A 22,528-nucleotide genomic window follows, 5' to 3' on the forward strand; every position below is an offset into this window, starting at 1 on the left:
ATGCCTTTTGAATTTTATATTTCTTTTTTTGAGGAAATATTCACAAGCTGTTTTTGATGTTTGTATACAGCGCAATCACATCCATTGTGATTAGGCTGTAAGATTCTTGCCACGGGATATCCTGCAAATGTCTTAGCATGTCACTGGTATCCTTTATATATGAAGTCAAATTTAAAACGAATGGCATTAAAAAGGGATCCACATAATTCGCTATCGGCTCATACAAAGATCATTTTGAAGAGACTATCGGTCTGCCCGGTGGCTTTGTCGGATGTTTATGGACCTTTGGCAAAAAATAAATTGTTGCCATTACAGGATGGTCTGTTCTCAAATATTTGACTTCATCATCATCTAATAAATTTGCAACTCTCCATTCCTCAATCTTAATATCCCGTTCTATTTAGTAACGTGTTATTGGATTTGTTTTTAATTTGGTGTAGTACTCTACATTCTCCAATTGGCGATGAGCTTCTTTTTGCTCGAACTCACATGCAGCAACCAGCAGCCCAGCCTATGATTAAGGAGTAGAGGACTCCGAAACCAGTCAGGCGAAAATAGCTTCCGGGATTGCAATTACTGGTTTCCTCAAATAAAGGTTTGTGTTGAACAGCTGCCATTTGAGTGCTTCCCATGCTTTTGGGCAAACTTGTTGAATATATATATATATATATGTATATATTTTTTCGATTTGCACATGCATTTCACTTAAAAATAATGAAATAAAAAGGAACCTGCACCCGAAGCGCATTGGAGTGTCCGTTTCTCCTTTTACATCTGCAAAGCTGTTTAGAGTGTAACGTGATATATATATATATATACCAATCCTAATATTGTGATAAAAAGAGCGGATAAAGGTGGCAACTTGGTCCTTTGGCCAAAATCTGACTATATCACTGAAGCACACAGACAATTACATGATGAGAAATGCTATTTAAAGTCTAGCAACAAAGAATATGGTCAGGCGAAGGATAATCTTTACAAGTTGTTAAATAAATGGAGGAGAGAAGGCTTAATCTCAGGAGAGGAGTTCAAATTTCTATACAATGAATTCCCCACACAACCAGTCTTCTACCTTATCCCAAAGGTCCACAAAGGTATCTCGCCGCTATCTGGGAGACCAATTATCTCAGCAATAAATAGTGTGGGTGAGAAAGTGGGCCAATATATAGACTTCTTCTTGCAAGAACCTGTGAAACAACTACCAAGTTATGTAAGAGACAGTACTGACTTTCTGAAAAAACTTGAAACAGTAGAATGGCAGGAAGATATGGTGTTAATGACGCTAGATGTCGAATCATTATACACTAGCATAGCCCATACTGATGGTCTCAACGCAGTTAAACACTTTTTGGGACTCAGACCTGCACATTTCTATGAACATAACAAGGCAATATTAAGCCTAATAGAATGGAGTTTATGCAATAACTTTTTTGCCTTTGAAAAGGATGTTTGGCGTCAAGTGAGAGGTGTAGCAATGGGGGCCTGCTTCTCACCCAGCTACGCGTGTTTACACGTCGGCTGGTGGGAGGAGCAGGTCCTCAACAGGACACACAAGACATGGGTGGATGAAAAAATTATCAAATTCCTCAGATACATTGACGATGTATTCATTGTGTGGCAAGGTGAAATTGATGAAGCGATTAACTTTGTTAAGGAAATTAATGTTAATCATTTAAATCTGAAATTCACATCCCACATTAGTAAGAAGGAGGTTGAGTTCCTAGATGTCAAAGTGTACACAGATAATGATAACAGGATTCAAACAACACTTTTTAGGAAACCAACCGCCGGGAATACCACCCTACACGCCTCAAGTCTCCATCCCAAACACACCATCCATAGCATCCCTTATGGAGAGATCCTTAGATTGAAAAGAATTTGTAGTACCAATGAGGATTTTACTAACTGTGTGAGGGACTTGGAAACTAGATTAAGGGAACGAGGCTACTCCAAGAAGATCTTTGACCAGGCTTTGAAAAAAGCTAGTCTTAGAACCCGAGATAGCCTTTTTCCGATCGATGACAACATGGAAGAGAATTCCTCTTCAAATGTTAACATCGACAATGAGACATGCCCCAGGTTCATCACAGCATTCAGTGACCATGAGAACAGAATCAGGAAAATTATCACCAAAAATTGGCCCATCATAATGACAGATTCGGTCCTAGGAGCACTGTTACCACCTAAACCCACGATTACTTTTCGTAGGGCACGGAAATATGGGAGCTATTTTGGACCAACCAAGTCCTGAACTTAAACAAAAAAGAAATTGGATGCAGACCGCAGGTGGATTTCGCAAATGCTCCACCTGCAGGGCCTGTAAATTTGGTGTTAATAAGACTCACTACCATACCCCATTCAGTGAGACAGCAATCCCAATTGTAGGTCAATACACGTGCAAAACTGAATTTGCGGTATATGTCCTGACGTGCACTTGTAGCCTTAATTACATCGGCAGTACCGGCAAACAAGTGCACGTCAGGATCCTACAACATCTACGGGCAATTTTACACAATGACTCAAACTACCCAGTGGCACGCCACTTTGAGTCTACCCACGATAGAGATGTAAATTGTTTGTCTTATTATGTAGTGGGAGCAATACCAAAACTAAGAAGAGGTGGTAATAGGGATTTGAAATTAAGGCAGTTGGAATCCAATATGATATTAGAATTCGACAGTAAAAGCCCTAATGGCCTTAATAATACAGAGGATCTACATACCTTCCTCGAATATCCCTCAGCACTCTATTCTGTAATTCTGTAATTCTCTTCAAGTGGTCTATTTGTTATAAATCAAATTTGGATTTTTGCTCTCAGGCAGTCAGGTTCCCTGTTGCCTGGTGTATGCTTTAGCTGTTTGCACATATAACTACGATTTTCCTAAATATTTCATCAAATTTGTGTTTTAATAAGAGTTATCTATTTATGATTATACTTGCTTGGATTATCAAATGCTTTTATCATGAATTTTAATTTAAGCAAAATGTGGTTTTAACCCAATTGTTGAAAATATTGAGATAAGGCAAATTTGTTTACAAGTTGGTTTTTCATGCACATTGTCACTTTTTCTTCCTCTGGACAAAACATAGGTCATAATTAATCTTTTGCACTTTTAGGACATGCACTGTTTGCACTTTAAAAATAGCACTTTAAGATCTTACCCACCCATCAGTTTGATCTCATTGAACAATCTATAAATTCTAACTATTTAAAGACGGAAACTTTTTTAACATACTCCTCCCCCCCTTTTTCTTGTTCCCCTCTAGATACAAATATTTGATGGATTTATCCAGAGACTGCAGATGAAAACTTGTATATTCAAGTGATTCTATTTCTTATGCAAATGTATTTATACGGACATATAGACACTTTAGTTATACTTTGAATGTGTCTTTTATTTCCATGATCATGTGACACATGGAGGGGGTGGTGAAGTTTGGGTGTAATGTGCACTATAAAAATAGAAAATGTACAAACAAAAGTTGCATGTGAACAAGGGCTCTGGGAGCCCGAAACGCGTTATGCACTCCCGCACAACTTGAGCAAATAAAAGAAGACTTAACATCTGGTCCTGTGGTCTGTCTCCTGGCTTTTCGTCCAGTCCAGGAGCCAAATGTGGAAGGACACCAAACGAAAGCCAATTTCGAACGCTTTTATTCACAGTGTGCTGTTGAGGAAAAACAAACTGGCACCTTCGTGTCTTTAATTGCCAGACGCGTTTCGGGAGCATGGCAAGCTCCCTTCCTCAGTGGCATCATGCAAACGAAGGAGTTCTCGCATTGTCACTTTTAAACCGAAACACCTGCCCCTCCCAGGGCGTGGAGGCGAACTGCCTCCTGGGTGTTGTAGTTACTGCCAATGTTAATCCAAGTGGATGCGTACTCCTTCACATTACGCACGTGAAATCCCAAGTGGGTAGAAAATGTCAAACTTGCGTGCCCCCAACTTTCTTTGTCACTGCAAACAGCGCGGGTGAAAGTGCACGCCTGGATAGCACTTGCACCCCTTCCTCTCCAATGTGCATGATACACATATATATATATATATATTCGCCCCACCACAGCTAGTGAGAGCGTCGCGGTTGTCGGAAGCGGTCCAGGCATGGTCACTGGCCGACCTTAATTTTAACTCCAAATCACCTCTTAATCAAGAAGATCGCCTGGACACTCAGCGCTTGCTAATAACCTTTATTTTGGCAAGTGAAAAGTTACGACGCGTTTCACCCTTACGGCTTGATCACGCTCATCGGACCGACAGCCGTCGGCCATTTTAAATTACCAACACACACCCATAGTGCAAAAAGTCATGTGATAAACATTGGAAACATGGCAGACATCTTTGTCTAGGCAATAGTATATATATAGCTGGTGCATTAGCTCTCATTCATCTGTTGCATAAGTTGACATTCAATATACTTTGTCACATATGAATAACATTATCATCCAAAGTTTTACAGTATTCGATCTCATAAATGTACCAATTCTTGTACAAAGAATAACAAGAAAAGCTCAAATGTATCTTGGTTCTCTGGAAAAATTGCGGAACACGTGTAGCCGTGTTTTAATGCACAGCTACATATTTATGCGTGCGAATCGCACTTCACAATTACGTACAATTAGTTGACGCCTAATTGGCTGACCTGCTGCGCCTATTGTGCCGCAGTCCATGTCACAATAACGCCCCAGTGGGCAAATATACCAGTTCATCAAAAGTCAATATTGTACTACATTTTCCATCTATGTATGAAAGAGAGAGAGTCCTAGCCCCAGTGGCATGGTCCAATCATTCCATGAGCTTATCCATGCCATCCACATGTTGTCATTGACTTTTAGTCCTCCAATGCCACCTACAAAAGTTAAAATATGTACAATCAGACGGCTGACAGTATATTATATGACATTTTCTATTCATGTAAATGTACTGACAATTCTTCACTCATGTTAAGCCCTCTCGGGGCCAGGCATTGAAAATCAATTATGTATTTAGATTCAAGTTTTCTGAGTGATAACTCATAGTTACCACCCCGTACGCCCAAATCTACACAGTCTATTACCACCATCCGCATCATGGTCTCATTCTGCATATGTACATCAAAAAAATGTCTGGCAATGGGGTATTGTTTGTTGTGGGAACGAATGGCCCGTAAATGTTCCAAAATTCTTTTCTTGGCCTCATGTTTGGTGCTTCCCACATACCACTTGTTGCAGGGACACATAAGTACATAAACACTGTATGGGGTATTGCATGTGAGATGTACACGTTTCGCAATTTTTCCAGAGAACCAAGACACGTTTGAGCTTTTCTTGTTATTCTTTGTACACAAATTGGTACATTTATGAAATCGAATACTGTAAAACTTTGGATGATAATGTTATTCATATGTGACAAAGTATATTGAATGTCAACTTATGCAACAGATGAATGAGAGCAAATGCACCAGCTATATATATGCTATTGCCTAGACAAAGATGTCTGCCATGTTTCCAATGTTTATCACATGACTTTTTGCACTATGGGTGTGTTTTGGTAATTTAAAATAGCCGACCGCTGTCGGTCTGATGAGCGTGATCAAGCCGTAAGGGTGAAACGCGTCGTAACTTTTCACTTGCCAAAATAAAGGTTATTAGCAAGCGCTGAGTGTCCAGGCGATCTTCTTGATTAAGAGGTGATTTGGAGTTTATATATATATATATATATATATATATATATATATATATATATATTCACTCAAAAAAACAAAGGTACAAGGACATTATGGTTAGGTTTAGATTTCACACAAACAAGACTATAGAAATTCAGCAGGTATAGTTACCCAAGCTAACTATCAATCAATCAATAAATCCACTTATAAAGTGCGCTAAATAACCATGAGGGTCTCAAGGCACTAAGGGGGGGACTGCTACTGATCGAAGAGCCAGGTCTTGAGAAGTCTTCTGAAGGCCAGCAAGTCCTGGGTTTGTCGTAGGTTGGTAGGGAGAGTGTTTCAGTTCTTGGCGGCGAAGTAGGAGAAGGATCTGCTGCTGGCGGAGGTTTTACGGATGCGAGGAACTGTGGCGAGGGGGAGGTTGGCAGAGCAGAGGCTGCGTGGAGGAGTGTAGAAGCTGAGTCGGTCGTTGAGGTATGCTGGTCCGGCATTGTGTAGGGCTTTGTGTGCGTGGATGAGGAGTTTGAAGGTGATCCTCTTGTTGACGGGGAGCCAGTGCAGGCCTCTCAGTGATGTGGCTGTGTCAGGGGGCGTTGAGGATCATTCATGCCACGGCGTTCTGGATGCGTTGCAGCCGTCTCAGGAGCTTGGTTGCTGTTCCAGCGTAGAGGGCTTTCCCGTAGTCCAGTTTGCGGGTGACGAGGGCCTGGGTGACGGTTCTTCTGGTGTTGGAGGGGATCAATTTGAAGATCCTGCGGAGCATTCAGAGGGAGCTAAAGCAGGACGCCGAGATGGCGTTGACTTGCTTGGTCATGGAGAGGGTGGAGTCGAGGATGATCCCCAGGTTGCGTGGTTCTGGGGCTGCTCCTATCGATGTTGGCCACCAGGAGTGGTCCCAGGCCGATGGGGTGGGGCCTAGGATGAGGACCTCCGTCTTGTCTGAGTTCAGCTTCAGCCTGCTGTCCTTCATCCTTTCAGCGATGGCCTTCATACCTCTCTGGAGGTTGGCTTTGGTGGTGTGGGGGTCTTTGGTGAGGGATATGATAAGCTGGGTGTCGTCGGCATAGGAGATGATGTTGAGGTTATGTTGTCATGCAACGTGGGCGAGTGGTGCCATGTAGATATTGAACAGCGTTGGGCTGAGGGAGGAACCCTGTGGGACGCCGCAGATGATTTGGTGGTCTTGGAGCGGAAGGGTGGGAGGCGTACGCTCTGGGTTCTGCCAGAGAGGAAGGATGTGGTCCAGGCCAGGGCCCTCTCTTGGATTCCGGTGTCATGGAGGCGTGCTGTTAGGGTGTGGTGGCAGACAATGTCGAAGGCTGCTGATAGGTCCAGAAGGATCAGGGCAGCTGTTTCTCCTTTCATCAGGATCCTGATGTCATCTGTGGTGGTGATGAGGGCGGTCTTGGTGCTGTGGTTGCTGCGGAAGCCTTGATCTGGGATGGGTCCAGGATGTTGTCTTCGAGGTAGCGGGTCAACTGTGTGTTGACAATCTTCTCCGTGACTTTCGCCGGGAAGGGGCGCAGGGAGATGGGCCAGAAGTTTTTGAGGTCCTTGGGGTTTGCCTTGGGGTTTGCCTTGGGTTTCTTCAGTAGGGCGTTGATCTCGGCGTGCTTCCAGCTCTCTGGGAAGGTTGCTGTCTAGAAGGAGGTGTCGATTGCTTTCCGGAGCTGGGGTGCGATGGTTGTGCTGGCTTTGTTGAAGACGTGGTGAGGGCATAGGTCAGGTGGGGATCCGGAGTGGATGGAGTTCATGGTCTTGATGGTGTTCTCGTCGCTGACGTTGGACCAGGTGGTCAGGTGACTGGTGCTGGTGGAGGTCGCAGGAGTGGTGGTCTCGGCGGTGGGTGTGGGGGTGTCGGAGTTGAAGCTGTCGTTGATGTCGGTGATCTTGCAGTAAAAGAAGGTGGCCAGTGAGAGGCACAGATCTTGTGATGGTGGGATGTCGTTGGTGTTGGAGTTGGGGTTGGAGAGTTCTTTCCCAATGCTGAAGAGCTCTTTGGTGTTGTGTGCGTTTTTGTCTAGGCAGCCCTTGAAGGCGGTCCTCTTGGTGGTCCTGATGAGTTGGTGGTGTATGTGGGTGGGGTTTTTGTGGGCTGTGTGGCTGTCTGGAGTTCGGTCGCGGAGCCACTTCTTCTCTAGCTTCCGACAGGTGTGCTTGGAGGTCCCGAGGTCCTCGTGAACCATGCGGCTTTCTTGTTGGTGTGGACGGTGGCGGAGGTCTTGAGTGGGGCGAGAGTGTCGGGGCAGTCGTTGATCCACGGTTTGAGGTTGATGGCGGTGGTGTCGTGGTGGGTGGGGTCGGCGGGTGGTCTCAGGGTGAGGGTGGTGGTCAGTTGGTCCTCGGTGACCTTGTCCCAGCAGTGGCGTGGCAAATTTTTGGGTGCGGTGGTGCGTGGTGGGTTTCTTGAAGGTGAAGTAGATGCATCTGTGGTCGGTCCAGTGGGGTTCGGTGGTGTGGTTGAAGGAGTCATGGGGGCTTGCGGAGAAGATGGGGTCCAGTGTGTGTCCAGTGGCGTGGGTGAGTGTTGTCACGAGCTGTTTGAGTCCGAGGTTGGCGAGGTTGTCGATCAGGGCGGTGGAGTTGGCGTCGTTGTTGTTCTCGAGGTGGAAGTTCAGGTCCCCGAGGAGGCGAGTGCGTGGGTGCTGATGAGGTCGGCGATGGCATCGCTGAACTGTGGTCGGGGTCCTGGTGGTCTGTAGACAAGAGTTCCTCTGAGGGTAGTGTTGGGGTTGATGTGGATCTGGAAGTGCATGTGCTCGGCGGTGGTGAGGGTGTTGTCTGTGTTGGTCGAGACTCTGAGGGTGTCCTTGTGGATGATGGCGATTCCCCCTCCCACTCCGTTGGTGCGATCTCTGCGGGAGATCTTGTAGCCCTCAGGGGTGGCTATGGCGATGTCTGGTGCCGAGGTGTCGTTCAGCCAAGTCTCCGTCAGGAAGGCGACATCAGGGGTGGTTGAGTCTAGAAGGGCCCAAAGTTTGATGGCGTGCTTGCGAGCTGAGTGGGTGTTGAGGAGGATGCATCGGAGGTGGTTGAGTTCTCTGGTTGATGTCTTGGTGGGCCGGATGCTGATGAAGCAGCAGTGAAGGGCCCCAGCAGTGGCGTGGCAACTGTTGGGTCTGGTGGTGCGTGGTGGGTTTCTTGAAGGTGAAGAGGACGCCCCCACAATGCATTGCTTATTCACATATTGCATCACTCATGACATGGTCTATGAAATCACTAATGAAATCACTGGTAACATCTCAAATGACATCACTATATGAGTGTGTTTCATAAACATTTCTTAGACTTAAAGATATATACTAAGCTACTGCATATGTTAAATTACTTTTCTTTCTGTATTACTAAAGAGTGATACTATATCTAACACATGTCATTTGAGTGGCTGTGTGACTGTCTGTATCTGTTAGTGAGTGGCTGTCTGAGTAGCTGTATGGGTGTGTGACTGGGTGTGTGCGTGTGAGGGGCTGCATGGGTGAATAAGTGGGTGCGTGAGTGGCTGTATTGCACAGTCACTGTTTGTGTGAGTGGCTGTATGGGTGAGAGTGTGGGTGTGTGACGGGTTGTATGGATGTGTGAATGAGTGTGTAAGCGGTTGTGTGGGTGAGTTAATGGGTGAGTGGCTGGTTGTGAGAGCAGGCGTATGAGTGTGTGAGTGGTCGAGTGAGTCTTTGTATGGGTGACTCAGTGGTTGTGTGAGTGCCTTTATGGATGAGTGAGCAGGTGTGTGATTGGTTTGTGGGTGTTTGAGTGGGTGCATGAGAGATTGCATGTGGCTATAAGTGGGTGTGTGAGTGGTTCTGTGGATGATGTCATCAGTAATATCATCAGTAATGTCATGTGAGATGTTATCTGTGATATCATCATATGTCACTGACCATGTTATGAATGGTATAATATGTGAGGTCATAAGCAGTACATTGCGGGGTAAACATTATAGTTAGCTCAGGTAACTATAACTACTGAATTTCTATGGTTTTGTATGTTTGAAACCTAAGCCTAATTATAATGTGGCTGTAACCTTTGTTTTTTTCAGTAAATCTCTGGGTTATTAAAATTCTATTTCCTAACTATAACATCCCAATAACCCTTGTTTTTTTCAGTGAATTTCTATGGCTTTTTAATGTTATTTCCTAAACTATAACATCCCTGTAAACTTTGGTGTTCACTGGATTTCTGAAGGTTTTTCTTTTACATTTTATCACCTAACTGTAACCTATAACCTTTAAGAGTGGGTTTGTGAAAGGATGCATGGGTCTGCAAGTGGGTGTGTGAGTGGATGTATATGTCAGTGAGTAGGTATGTGAGTGGCTGTATGAGTCTGTGAGTAGGTGTGTGAATTGCGGTATGGGTCTATGAGTGGGTATGTGAGTGGTTTTGTGGATGTGTGAGTGGGTGCATAAGTGGCTGTATGGGTCAACGAGTAGGTGTGTAAGTAGCTGCATGGGTCTATGAGTGGGTTTTTGAGTGGCTGTATGGGTCTGTGAGTGGGTATGTGAGTGTTGTTTTGGGTGTATGAGTGACTGCATGGTGTGTGAGTGGCAGTGTGGGTCTGTGAGTGTATATGAAAGTAGATACATGGGTATGTGAGTGGGTATATGAGTATCTGTGTGAGTGTGTCAATACCTGTGTGAGTGACTGGTCCACAGTGTAACCTCACCTGCCCCTTTATCCAACAAGAGTCTACAGTTTTGCACAAAATGGTTACCCAACTGGAGTACATTGCATTGGCTAATTAGTAAGTGCTACCTTGTTGGGTAAATGTCTAGTGTATAATCTACACTACAGCTGTGTAATGGACCATGAGGAAATGTCTCCAGTGACCTTGTGTGCATGTAATTTCAGAAACGTGATTGTTCCTCAAGGTCTTCAGCCACAAATCTGTAATAACATGAATCCTTGCTCAAGAGTACGAAGAGACTAGAAAGAGGAGAATCTCCACCAAACGTGGGTATTTCCTCAACTTTATGAAGTAAGTGCTTCTTTGTTTGGTGGAGATGTCCTGCATTCATCTACATTAAGAACATGTCACCAAAATCATCGGGTAACACGCTCGGGGGCCTTTTGAGAAGCTGTCCATTACAGTGGGAGAAGCCTGGAAGACCTTTCCATACTACTAAGGAAAATGGTGTGGAGCCAAGTGGGCGGAGCTTCGAGGTCATATTTGGCATTTGCATTGACTCTGCTCTCCACCTGGATATGACAAGAAAGAAACCACTCATCACAGTTACTCCATATCAGATTGTGTTCCAATAGTTCAACGATGTATTCACCTCCATTAAGTATTTTGAGGGAGGCCCTTTCCTGGTCCAAATTTGGCCTCGGGGACCCCATCCCTGGGGCCCAACCTCTTAATTCTGGGTGCCCTGGAGCCCAACCAGGGCACCCAGTGTGCAGCATTTGGGACCGCATGGGAACCTCAATGCCCATGCAGGTCCTGCTGGCTTCCTGCCTTCAGGAGGAAGCGATATTGCTCCTGCACGCAGGGAGAAGTCAAACATGCTGCTCTCTGTGTGTGGGAGAAAATTTTAGGTTGACCCTAGGCAGCGCATATGCTGTCAATTTGAGACATTCTGTATTCATTCTGTGGACTCACAACCCATCTATTGCCATTTTATTCATCCCCCTTGATTGTCGTTCAAAAATGCTTGCTTGCTAGTGGTTAATCCTTCTTCATCCCTCCTCTTTGTGTTTGGTTCCCTCCCACAGAGCACCGCCCAATTACTGTTAACTTTAAGCTTCTGTATTTATGTGTTCATTTGCGTGACTATTTTCCTGCTCATGTCACTTTTTGCGCTTCTTCGGTGGTTCAGCTTCTGCGTCCATCATTTAATCTCCCCCTCCCATTCAAATACCTAGATGCAATGTCAGAGGCTTCAGATATTGTTTTCGAGGGTGCCTCTTTATTGTTCTCTGACTTCAAAGTGTGAGAATTTCCCCCACCCCCACCCCATCCCGCTTCACTGCTTGTTGTTTAGAGAGCCTTGGTCACTGGACCTTCACCAGCCCAACCTTGCAGCACAGTTAAGGGCATTGCTTGGGCAATTTCTGTTGCGTTTTCTCAGACACTTGTGTGTATAATTTGAATTCAAGCAACCCAAACGTTTTGGAGTGCTTTACATGAGTGCTAGTTACATTAAGTAAAGTCAGATTCATTTTTGGAGGTATTTTTATAGAGCTCAAACTCGACTAGCCCAGAGATATTGAAGTGATTTACAAATGCACCAGTTCCATTACAAAAGGTCCGGTTCATTGTTTGTTTTTAGGCGAGCAGAGATTAAGTGATGCCAACAACGTCACCACTTATTAATTATTTTGCCTCTACCTTTCAAATGAGAGCAGCATTTTTCTCTTCCATCTCCTTCCATGTCGCTGGCTGCATGCCTGCCCTGCTGCGTATTCCTGTTGTCATCCTCTCAGAGCTCTAATTTCAAAGCACATTCATGGTAGCTTCCCGGAGACTGTGAGACATTCAAGCAACCCAAACGTTTTGGAGTGCTTTACATGAGCGCTAGTTACAATAAACAAAGTCAGATATATATTTTTGGGGGCATTTTTATAGAGCGCATACTTGATTCACGCAAAGGTATTGGAGCTCTTTACAAAAGCATCAGTTACATTACACAAGGTCAGGTAAATTTTTTTGTTTTTAGGTGCACAGAGATTAAGTGATGTCGACGCTGTCCCTATTTATTCATTATTTCCCCTCTACCTGACAAATGGAAGCAGCATTTGTCCCTCCCACATCCTCACATGGCACTGCATGCCCACACCGCAGCCTCTGTCTGTCGTCCTCCTCCTCTCAGAGCTCTAATTTCAAAGCACATTAACTGCAGCTCCCTAGGGACTATGAGACAATTTTTATCATATAATGTGCTCTCCAGCAAGCCGAAGCTGTTGTATTACTTTACATAAGCGCTAGTTACCCCAAGGGTGGGGACCTCAGGAGATACGGAGCCGGAGCTGGGGGTGGGGGGGGGGGCGTCCTAGGGCCATTATTGGCACCAGGATAGGGGCAGTGTGGCCCCTCTCTTTTTCAAATGCATGGCTGTGCCCCAGGAAGGTGGTGGTGGTCCCCGAGGCTCTCAAGAGCCACAGGAAGGGGTGCCCACGACCACCCTTAAATTTTTTAATTAAGCCTGGGGAAAGTGGTGGTCCACAGGGCTCCTAAAAGTCAGAGAAGAGGGGTCTGTGCAGCCCCCCTCCATTTTCTAAGTAAAGCTTGGGGAGGTGGTGCTCTCTGGGGCTCTAATGAGCCGGAGGAGGGGAGTGCGTGTGACCGCCTTCCATTTTCTAAATAAAGTCCTGGGGCGATGGTGGTCCCCGGGGCACTTCATAGCCTCAGGAGGGGGCTGCATGCACCCCCTCTCATTTCTTTTACATTTCACATGCCCTGTGGGACCTGACTCACCCGGGGACTAAACTGCAAACAAGCGCAGGAGACCGCACTTGTTTTTTTTCCATTTGGGGCGAATTCTCAAATCCACTGCAAAATTGCAGCAAAATTCAATCAATCAGGGGTTTTATAAAGCACGATCTCACCCGTGAGAGTCTCATGGTGCTAGGGGGAGGGGGTGCAGTTGCAGCTCCGGTTCAGTCGAAGAGCCAGGTCTTGAAGGTTGTTCCAGAAAGTGTGCAGGGTAGGGGAGCGTCTGATGTTAACCAGGGGAGTGCGTGTGACCGCCTTCCATTTTCTAAATAAAGTCCTGGGGCGATGGTGGTCCCCGGGGCACTTCATAGCCTCAGGAGGGGGCTGCATGCACCCCCTCTCATTTCTTTTACATTTCACATGCCCTGTGGGACCTGACTCACCCGGGGACTAAACTGCAAACAAGCGCAGGAGACCGCACTTGTTTTTTTTCCATTTGGGGCGAATTCTCAAATCCACTGTAAAATTGCAGCAAAATTCAATCAATCAGGGGTTTTATAAAGCACAATCCCACCCGTGAGAGTCTCATGGTGCTAGGGGGAGGGGGTGCAGTTGCAGCTCCGGTTCAGTCGAAGAGCCAGGTCTTGAAGGTTGTTCCAGAAAGTGTGCAGGGTAGGGGAGCGTCTGATGTTAACCAGGGGCTCGTTCCAGGCCTTGGCTGCAACGTAGGAGAAGACTCTTCCGCCTGCTCTGTTTCTGAGGATGCGAGGAGTTTCTGCCAGGGCAAGGTCAGTGAAGCGGAGGTTCCTGTTGGGTACGTGGAAGGAGACTCTCTCTTTGAGGTATTTGGGTCTGATGTTGTGGAGGGATTTGTAGGCATGGGTGAGTAATTTGAAAGTTACTCTCTTCTTGCCATGTAGCCAGTCGAGGTCTCGTAGGTGTTTGGTCATGTATTTGTGCCGTGGGGTTCCGAGGATGAGTCTGGCTGCGGTGTTCTGGATGATTTGGGGCTTGTGTAGGAGAGTTCTGTTGATTCCGGCGTAGAGCGTGTTGCTGTAGTCCAGTCTGATTGTTATGAGTGTGTGGGTGACGGTCTTTCTGCATTTTGGGGAGACCCATTTGAAGGTCTTGTGGAGGATGTGGAGGCAGTTGAAACTGGTGGAGGTGACGGAGTTGACCTGGCGGGTCATGGTGAGGGAGGAGTCGAGGATGATGCTGAGTTTTTGCGCATGGTCTGCGGGGTGGGTGGGCTCCAAAGGGCAGAAGGCCACCAGGTGTTGTTCCAAGTGGAGGTGGAGGGGCTGAGGACAAGGACCTCAGTCTTCTCTGAGTTGAGCTTAAGGCAGCTGTTGTTCATCCAGGCTGTGACGTCTGTCATTTTTTTTCTGGAAGCAGAGTCTGTTGTCTTCCGGGTTCTTTGTGAGGGAGAGAATGAGTTGGCTATCGTCTGTGTAGGATACTATGCTGAGCCCATGTTGTCTGACGATGGCAGCGAGGAGGGCCATGTAAATGTTGAAGAGCGTGGGGCTGAGCGAGGATCCTTAAGGTACTCCGCAGGTCATCTGGGTGGGTTATGAGAGGAAGGGTGGGAATCTGACCCTCTGGGTTCTACCGGAGAGAAAGGATCGGATAAAGTTGAGGGTAGTTCCTCGTATCCCAGCGTTGTTGAGTCTGGCTGCGAGGGTGCGATGTGAGACGTGTCGAAGGCTGCGGAAAGGTCTAGAAGGATGAGGGCCGCGGTGTGGCCCTGGTTGATTAGCATGCGGATGCCGTTGGTGGCGGCGAGGAGGGTGGTGTCGGTGCTGTGGTTGCTGAGGAATCCGGTTTGGGAGGGGTCTAGGATGGTGTTCTCTTCTATGACGGTGGTCAGCTGGGCATTTAGTCCATTTACGAGTCTTCGAGACTATGGCAGCAAAGGGAAGAAGAGAGATGGGCCAGTAGTTTTTCAGGTTTGTCGGGTCGGCTGAGGGCTTCTTGAGGAGGGATTTGACTTCTGCTCGCTTCCAGTTGTCGGGGAAGATGCCAGATTGGGAGGAGGCGTTGATGGTCAGGCTTAGTTCGTGTGCTATGGTGGTGGTGGCTCGGTGGTAGATGTGCGGTGGGCAGAGGTCCGTAGAGGCTCCTGAGGGGGTGTTCTTCATGGTCGTGGCAGTGTCCTCAGTGGTGGCAGGATTCCAGGTGGTGATGAATGGCTGGTTGTCGGTGGTGGGGATAAGGGAGGTGTCTTGGGTCTGTTTTCTGTAGTTGTCATAGAGGGCCTTGATTTTATAATGGAAGTAGTGGCCGAGCTTGTTGCAGAGGTCCTGAGATAGGGTGCTGTATGATGTTGAAGAGTTCTTTGGCGTTGGTAGTGTTGGTGTAGATTTGTCTTGATGAAGGTTCGTTTTGAGGATCTTATGAGCTGGTGGTATTCCTTTAGGGTGTTCCTGTAGTTGTTCTGGTCTTCAATGGTTTTCCTGTTCCGCCATATTTTCTCAAGACGTTCGCAGGAGCGCCTGGTTCTAGAAGGTCGGTGATGAACCAGGAGGCCTTCAGGGGGCGTTGTTTACCGGGGTGGCAGAGGGGTGTGATCTTGTCTGCTTAGCTGGAGATCCAGTGGTGGAATCCTTTGGCTGCGGAGTTGGCATCGGTTGTGGCTGAGGGGGGTCGTGGAGGAGGGTGGTGTTGAGGTGTTCCTCTGTGATCTTTCTCCAGTTCCTTTGTGGGAGGCATGGGGCGGGTTTGGGTGTGGTGGTAGTGTTTAAGCTGAAGTGTACGTAGTGGTGGTCTGTCCAGAGGGGCTGCGTGGTGTGGCTGAAGTGGATGTTTGTCCCTCCTGTGAAGATGGGGTTGAGGGTGTCTCCGGCTCTGTGGGTGTAGGAGGTGACAAGCTGCTTCAGTCAGAGGATTGCGAAGTTGTCGAGGAGGGCAGTGGAGTTGGGGTCGCTGCGGTTGTCAAGGTGGAAATTCAGGTCTCCAATAAGGACCAATCCATGGCCCGCCTACGCGGAGGATTAACATACCCGCATTATCTGAGGCCCTGCTTAACACCCCTTTGGTTCCCGCAGATGATCTTGGGGGGGCTGTGGACTGTTCTAAAACCTGAGTCTGTCAGGGGGTTGAATCTTCTTCCCAAACTCCGGTTAACAGACATCATCGATCCTTCCCCTCTAATCCTTGGTTTTCTATGTCTTTAAAAAAGTTGAAACTGGGCTGCAAAAAATTAGAACGCCAGTGGCGTGCTGCAAACTGCCCTGCAGCTAAATCAGTGCTTCGCGCGGCTCGGAGAGATTACTATGCAGCTGTCAGGAAAGCTAAAAGTGGTTTTTATGCCAAGCGAATTTACGAAAGCCAATAACAACAGTAAAGAGCTATTTTCTATTGTCAGACGTTTTATGTCCCCGTGTGCGGAACAAAAGACCTTCCCAGTCTCTCCCCAATTGTGCAAGGAGCTTTCCCCTTTTTTATCAATAAAATACAATCTTTTCAAGATAGCTTAGGGTCGGTTTTAAGGGAGCTGAGGACCTCCTCATCTACAGCTCCCCTGCCCAGCAAATTTACCAGTCCCTCATTTTCTCAGTTTGTGCTAGCAGAGGACTCTGACATTCTTGCTATTCTCAAATCCCTTAAGTCGGGTTCCCCTACGGACCCATGTCCAGCCTGAGCTTTAGCAGGGGTAGCGGAGAGTGCTTATTTTGAGGCCACTGCTATCATCAACCGATCGCTTCAATCTGCTATGGTACCTGCACAATAAAAACAGGCCAAACATCTCCCGCTTCTTAAAAAATCCTCTGCTGACCCCTCGGTACCTTCCAATTATTGTCCTATCTCTCTGTTGCCTGCATTGGCTAACATGTGTGAAAAGGCGGTCTTCCGTCAACTTGAGACCTTTGTGGAAACATCAGGTGCGCTCCACCCAGCCCAGCCTGAATTTAGAACATCCTACAGCACAGAGACTGCGCTGGTTGAGATAGCAGAGGGGATTAGGGAGTGCCTGGACAGGGGCGGCAGAGCAGCCCTTATTTTATTGGGCCTCTCTGCCGCCTTCGACACAGTGCCTCACTGGCTCCTTCTCGCCCGGCTCTCCTCCATTGGCATCTCGGTGCGGTGTGGGCTTGGTTAAAATCCTTTTTGGATGAGCGCACCCAACAAGTCTGGATGCCCTCTTTTCCATCCTCTGCCAGGAAGTTATCAACAAGAGTCCCTCAGGGTTCTACCCTGAGCCCTTTGCTTTTTAATATCTATTTGACTCCTTTGATTGCCCTGGCAGAGGAGCTGGGTGCTAAAATTATGGCATATGCTGATGACACACAGCTACTATTTACTTGGAAAGGATCCAAACTGTGCACTGGGGTTGCACAGAGGTGCCTATCAGCTGTGTTTACCTGGCTGGCTGTATCGGAGATACTGTTGTATGGCCAATTTCCTCCATTTTTTAGAGAAGCCTTGTTTCTGCCAGACTTTCCATGCCCACGGTCGGAGGGCAGTCCGGCAAAGAACTTAGGGGTATGGTTCAGTGAAGATCTGCAGTTCTCTGAACATATCAAAAAACTTACTGGTGCCTGTTTTGGCACACTTAAGACTTTGAGAAAGTTGTTTCCTATGCTACCGTTATCAGCAAAGGAAATGGTGGCCCGGGCACTTATCCTTTCTAGGCTCGATTATGCTAATGCTCTATTCATTGGCATCCCTGGCTACCTGATAAATAAACTTCAATTGATTCAAAATGCGGTGGCCAGGCTTCTATTTAACATATCTAAGCGATCCAGTGTGAGGCTACATTTACGTGACCTACACTGGCTTCCTGTGGCTCAGCGGGTCCAGTTCAAGGCCCTGACCATGGCCCATAGAGCCCTGCATGACTTGGGACCATCTTATATCAAGAAGCGCGTGGCCTTTTACAATCCTGGCTGCTCTCTGAGCTCTGCTTCTCTTCAATTGCTGTTTACCTCCCGGTTCCGTCGCTCTAGGATGGGCGGACAGTCACTGTCGGTAAAGGTGGCCAGATTATGGAACAGCCTTCCCGACATACTGCGACATACCCAGGATCTCTGCATCTTCAAGAAATTAGTAAAAAATCATCTTTTTAACCGGCCCATCTAATTAATTTGGCTCTCTTGTTCTCAGTCTATCCGTGCCAGGGAACTCCTGAGTAATTGTGCGCGCTACAAATCATATTTAACATAACATAACATAACATAACATAACATGTAGTCCATTGAGGTGAAGGCGTAGGGGGTTACGAGGTCAGCGATGGTGGTTGCAGAGGGGATGCGCTGTCCAGTTGGTCTGTAGGCAAGGGTGCCGCACAGGGTGGTCCAGGGGCTGGTCTGGATCTGGAAGTGGAGGTGTTCTGTGTTGGATAGTGGGTCGCTTGTGCTGTAGGTGGAGAGTCGGAGGGAGCTCTTGTGTGCGATGGCGAGTCCTCCTCCTGGCCGGTGGGGGCGGTCCTTTCTCTGGATCTTGTATCCATCAGGGGCGGCGATATCTAGGCGGATGTGGGATTGGTCCATGTTTCAGTGAAGAAAGCAGCGTCGGGTGAGCATGTGTCGAGTAGGTCCCAGATCTCTGCGGCGTGCCTTTGGAGGGAGCGCCTGTTGAGGAGGATGCATGTCAGTGCTTCAGGAGTGCGGGCTTCCGGCGAGGCTGTGGCGGTGGCATGGGCACTGTCAATGGTGAAGGATTGTCTGCAGTGTTGGCAGGAAAACTGGCCATGGGTGGTGTTCGGAGTAGATCTTTGGCAGTCAATGTTTCTTCTGGGCTGGATGGCATGGAGAGCGGCAGAGCTGTAGCAGCAGAAGCCCCTTGAACCAGGGTTTGTGGCGCTAGCCATGGTCGGGTCACGGACGGGCGCAGATGGGCTTGCCTTAGACGCACCCACTTCGTGCGTCCACTGTCTGACCGTGCATCGGCCACCATTAAGTAGGGGAGGGGGAGGGAGGAGGGACATGCAGCTGGGAGGCGGGACTGTCAGGGAAGAGGGATCACAGGGACAGAGGCACCAGAGGGAACAGCAACCAACAGCTGTGAAACCGTGAATAAAAAACAACTAAACAATAAAACTGTAGGGGTAGGTGACAACCAACCGGGGCATAATGCAGAACGGAATGGGGGCAATGAAGAGGGAAGAAAACGAAAGTAGGAAGAGGATAATGCAGAAATAACCACAGGTTGGGCACGAGGCACAAAGGGCACAAGTAGACACGGGTGACAACAAGAGGTGGCAATGCAGGAAAACGATAGCATGAGTGAGGATACGGTTACAATTACAAAAGGCAACAACAATTCACAATTACCAACATGCTGGGCACAGCTCGGAGAGGACTCAGTGTTCTTAGGGAGGAGAGGTTCTGAGGTGGAGCGGAGCACAGCGGCGCTACTGGGGAAGGTGCAGGCCTCGGACCGAAGGTCAGGGGTCTTGCATGCGCTCCCCCGCAGTGTCCGCCATTAAGTAGGGGAGGGGGGAGGGACGTGCAGCTGGGAGGCAAGGAACGGCCATGGGGAGGCGTCACAGGGACAGAGGCACCGGCAGGAACAGCAACCAACAGTGCAACAGTGAATACAAAAACAACTAAACAATAAAACTGTAGGGGTAGGTGACAACCAACAGGGGCACAATGCAGGACGGAAGGCAACAAGTGGGGGCAATGAAGAGGGAAGAAAACGAAAGCGGGAAGAGGCTAATGCAGAAATAACCACAGGCTGGGCATGAGTCACAAAGGGCACAAGTAGACACGGGTAAAAACAAGAGGGGGCAATGCAGGAAAACTATAGCAGGAGTGAGGATACAGTTACAATTACAAAAGGCAACAACAATTCACAATTACCAACAGGCTGGGCACAGCTCGGAGAGGACTCGAACCCTTCTCGAGGGGGAAGAGAGGTTCTGCAGCTGAGCGGAGCACGGCAGAGCTGCTGGGGAGGGTGCAGGCTTTGGACCGAAATCCACTGCAAAATTGCAGCAAAATTGAAAAACAAAATGCTTTTGACCAAAGTGGGATCCCTGGTGTCCCGAGCACCAGGCCTAGGGGGTCAGGGTATTCCTACCCTGCCCCCGTTTCCTTTTTTTAAAGTTTTTTGTTGCGACTCAGCACAGGCGGAATCCCAAAATGGCTGCCAAACTCCCTGGTTGAAGGGTAGGCAGGCAATCAGATTTCTGCATGAGATTGGTTGGATTTGTGGAGCATCTATGTACCTAGATATGAACAATTGTTTTTCTTTAATATCTGGAAAGTTACTGAATGGATTTACACCATATACTCTCCGGCATCCAAAAGAAAGTATGAGCACTCACCGGGTTTCAGGATTCATAGTTTTATTCCAAAGAGCAGATGTGTTTCGGCGGTTGCCTTCTTCAATGCTCTTACAGATCCAAAAGTGGGATTCCTGCAGACTCTCTTTTCTATTTTTCATTTTCATTTAATGCGATTTTATATAGTGCAAATATTACCCGAAGGTGTCAGAGCGCTTTACAAAAGAACCAGTTGCGTTACATAAGGACTTTGGATTACATAAGTTACTTAAGAGATACAAACAGAAATAATTGCAAATGTACAAGGTGTAAAGTCACTCAAGGAAGAGATAAAACAGGAAAAACTGCACATGTACAAGTTGAAAGTCACTCAAGGAAGAGGTACAAACACATAAATTCTAAAATCACATAGGAATGGTAGTAAGTACAAAAGTCTACTACATATAATAGTGGTTAGAGTTCTAAATATACAAATAGTAAATTCACACAGGATTACATTTTAACAGCAATTAGGCTTGGACAATTATATATATTTAAGGCCGTCCAGCAAAAAGAAAAACGATCAGGAGGAGTCCTGAGGGAAGAAGGAACGGAACAAAGGTCAGACATAATGTCGGGTCTGGGTAAGAACGGAAAACATTTAAAAAAAGCGGGAACCACAAAGAGGATCTGGGTATAGATGGAAACCATAAAAAAAAGCATGAAGCACAAAGTCACCAAAGTCAAGAATCCAGAAGAAGAACAGAGAGAGCAGGATTCCATTGAGTAGAGTCAGAGGGGGACGCAGCATAGGAAAGGATTCCCTGGCGAGGGACTGGATGTTGAGATGGTCCGGAGTTATCAGGAGGTATTATGTCCTTCGCAGGAACCATTTTTGAGTCAGGCAGTGCCGATTTCAGAGTGCGGGGCGTTGGTATACAAACATTGTCCAGCATGACTCGTCCGTTTCTGTGCCCACTGCCACCCCCAGATAGCCGCCTCAATGCCTACCTGGGCAGTCCACTCCTCTCCCCACGCTGTGCGGCATCACAGGGAAATGGTGGCCGCATTTCCTGTTTTGCACCTCAGCATCTTAGGTCGCCTTCACCGCAGGCACCGCTCACCAGTCTGCGGCGCCTGCCTGCATCAACTCGGGGCACACACGGGAGCGGTGACCAACTCCTTCCCCCCTAGCTCCACTCAACTCGTCTGTGGATTCAACTACAGACTCACCGCTCGAGGCAGCCGAGCCCTCCCTATCTCCACCACAGCTCAAGGCGCTCTCAATTACATGTCCGCCCGCTCCGCCTGTCTCCACCTGCGGTCACAGACCTCCTCAGCATTGCCAGTCCCATTGTGGGTGTTGGTCAGACCCGGGTCCATCTCTCCTGTCGATCTCTCTCAGCAGGGTCCGGTCGTTCTGATTCACAGCGGTCCTGTTTCACCTGCCACCAACTTGCCTCCCAGCTCCTTCTTGCCCTTGCAACCGCCCAAGATGGGCAAACTCCAGGGAATTAGATCCAAAGTAATTCCGCAGCCGGGGAGCTCCGGGACAGAGCTCCTATCAGGCGGCCATCTTACCTTCATCTTACCTTCACTGTGTCAACTCCAGTCTAGAGAGGGGAGGGCTATTTATTCACTCTGCTGTTATGGGCACCATCTGTGTGTATCATCAAATTGTACCCTGAATGGGAACGTCTTCACAAATGGTACGTTTTTTCGAGTGTTGGGGTTAACCTGGCCATGTTATTGCACACTACATTTATAGGCAATCTCATGAGCTGACAATATTCATCAGCCCTTGGCTGAGACCTCCGGCCTTCGAATAGGGTGAGTATTGTTACTCCCCTCTTATTGGGTGTAATTGCTTCAGTACACCGGTAGTCTCTCTTACACACAGCTCATTATTTGTTTTTAGACTGTCTTCAAATTATCTCCCCCATCACATCTGTCTTGAGGAAGACCCGCTGTGACCACCAATTGGGGCACCATAGGGTCGAAACGGCAACGCAATTTCTAGGTCCAGTAGCACCAGGATTCTATACTAGGAAAGATAGGAATCTCTGGATTGAATTTAACATCTGGCCTATCACAACAGCTGTATATATGGAACTGCTTTGACTGTATATAATGTTCACCACTTAAGAACCGTGCACATTTGTCACCCATTCACACTTTATATTGATGTTTATTATTGGTTTTGACTGTCTACATATGTAATGTATGTATCATTGAATGAAGTAATTCTGATATAAATAACATCATCCAATCTTTGATATCATGTCTTATTCATTAAGTGCTAAG

The sequence above is a fragment of the Lissotriton vulgaris genome, chromosome 8 (assembly GCF_964263255.1).
Source record: "Lissotriton vulgaris chromosome 8, aLisVul1.2, whole genome shotgun sequence".
Taxonomy (NCBI): Eukaryota; Metazoa; Chordata; class Amphibia; order Caudata; family Salamandridae; genus Lissotriton; species Lissotriton vulgaris.